The sequence below is a fragment of the Cyprinodon variegatus genome, unplaced genomic scaffold (assembly GCF_000732505.1).
Source record: "Cyprinodon variegatus isolate N-32 unplaced genomic scaffold, C_variegatus-1.0 Scaffold282, whole genome shotgun sequence".
NCBI lineage: Eukaryota > Metazoa > Chordata > Actinopteri > Cyprinodontiformes > Cyprinodontidae > Cyprinodon > Cyprinodon variegatus.
In genome coordinates, this window is record NW_015150735.1 from 298,016 (window position 1) to 300,740 (window position 2,725).

Sequence of the window (2,725 nt, forward strand, 5' to 3'; positions counted from 1 at the left end):
GCGCAAAACCGCAAGAAGAGCAGACCGCAGCNTAGACATTGAGAGATGAACTGCATGGGCTGTGCACAGAATAAGGTCTAATGTGATGCTAATTGAGTAGTTTCAGAACCTCAAATAACTGTTACTAACAGTGAGATACACACCATTCCTACAAGAGGGTTTACTTCAGACAGCTTCAAAAAGTAGACATAGTAGGCAATCCTTATTATTAGTGATGGATCCGGCAACAGCGATGTGTCGGCGCATGTGTCGAGCTCATAGAGCAAAACCCGTGTCGATGCGCGTATCGGCAAGGGAAAGTTACGTGACCGATACAGGAACTGTTTCGAACTGACTGATGCACCAATCTGTTTCTATTCCCTCTAAGCTGTACACTTGTGCATTCGCGCACAGCAGCGCGCACACCAAAGCTATGCTGCGCAGTAAATAAAATCAAAGCTGAACTGTAAACAAAATGACGGTTAATAATGGTTAATTTTTAACTATTTTGCAAATCTGGTGTGATGGTGTACCACAGTCTCGCTCTGTTAGCGCCAGGTGCTGACCGGAACGCACCACTGATGGATGGGTTGGGCAGGCGCCTTTATGGTTGGGCGGGTTGCGTTGTGCATCTTTGTTCTGAGCGTTGTTTCAGAAAAAAAAGCTAATCTACCCTTAGTAGAAAGCTGCTACTCTGAGTAGTTCTTCCTCCCTTTGTCATACACAGCATTTCCGATTTCAGAACAGATTGAAAGGACATGGCATGAAAGAATTTGTAAAAAAAAAATAAATAAAAAAGCCAGTCCACAAGCATCCTCCTACACAACATGTTTACTTAGAGGTTATTATATTATGATACAAGTTCACTTTATTTATTGACTATATTTAAAAAAAAATCAAATACATGTTTAACTAAATTGAAAATATAAAATACAATGCAACATACAATGATTTGAATTTTGTTGTGCATACTTGGTCATCAAATCAGTGTCAGTTAACTCTGACAACCAGGTTGCCTGTAGTGATTTTTAAGGTCCACCAGGTGTCAGTATTCAGTGACACAGCATCGGCACAATATCAATACAGTTTGGCAATGTGTCAAAAGGCTTCATGACGCCTCATCGACCCATCACTACTTATTATGAATCTAAATACAGGCCATAAGACAACATAACATGACGAACAACAAAAGCCACTTGAACTTACCAGGGGAGTCCATTCTGCCATCACCGACAGAACAATGTTGGCAACCTGGCACAATTTGCAGCACATTCGCCAGGAGTCATTCTTGATGCCTACTAATCAAATATCTCTTTCAGATAAGGCCAAGGGTGATCAGGAATGTCTTGCTGCTTTTCTGCCGAATCTCTGGGATCTCCGTTGTTTTCACTTTCCATCCTCTCGTCGTCCATACTTCTATGCTAACCCTACCGCTAACGTTACCGCTACTGCCACCAAGCTGCAATGATTTGCAGCGAATGAATACTGCAGAATCTGCGGATTCATCTTGCAGTGATGCGTCAAAAGCAACGTAGATTCCCTTCCAATTAGATTGAATTTGGTATTGATGACATGAAAAATAATAACTGTAACTCCATTGAAATGATTCAAAACTAAAGTAACGAGCCAATTTTTAAAAATGTAAGGAGTAGAAAGTACAGATATTTGTGTAAAAATGTAAGGAGTAGAAGTAAAAAGTCGGCATAAAAATAAGTAGTAAAGTAAAGTAAAAATATCAGAAAAATCTACTTGAGTACAGTAACGAAGTATTTGTACATTTGTTACTTCCCATCTCTGCTGTAGCCCTTTGAAACTTGGGAGAAGACATACTGTAGGCGTTGGCATGACAACAATTTGGAGAACCTGGGCTATAAGTGAATGTAAGAAACTGGGTAGAAGAATTCTGCTTAGAAAACAATCTAAAGTGATTGGGGGAAAAAAACTGTCCACAATATAAAAACAATCAATTTCAAATTTAATGGAATAACGTAGGATCCAGGAGTCTCAGTTGCTTTGTACTTGGCTGAGAGTCTTCAACCGTGTTTCCTTCTGGTGGGGGTCAGAGGGCCCGGTGGCACCAGGAAACAGAAGCCCTGCTTCCCAGTTTGCCCCAGAATGGCTAGAAAGTAATAGAATTAATTTATTGTCACTACACCGTGATAAGTACAAAGCAATGAAATTAACCCTCTGTATTTAACAATCCCTTTGGGGAGCAGTGGGCTGCCTTTGTGCGGCGCCAGGGGAGCAGCGTGGGTCTTGCTCAGGATCCCAGATTGTCAATCTGTGGGAGTGGGTCTCCAAATCAGAACCTCTTGGATCCAAGCGCAATACCCTAACCACTAGGCCACCATTCTAGAGTATGGCTGTGGGTACAATTTAGCTTGCCATCCTCCGTGTATGAATGAGTGAATGGCTGAATGTAAAGTAAATCTCCTTTGAATCCCCTGCCTTGAAAAAGCATACGTATAAGTCCAGGCCATGTAGCCATGTCTACATGATGTGATGGTAAGGGGCTCCAGCAGGGCAATGGAGCGTAAATCACATGGGTCATACAAGTTTAATCATGGGGTTGGTAACTCAGCACCAAGTCCTTCAGATGCAGAGTAAAACCAAAGATATATTTAGTAATTTAAAGCTACAGTGTGTAATAATTACATGGATATACAGTCAGAAATGTAATATATTATACATAACTATGTTATTTATCATCATCTACGAGCTCAGCCTCTTAAAGGCACACTATGCA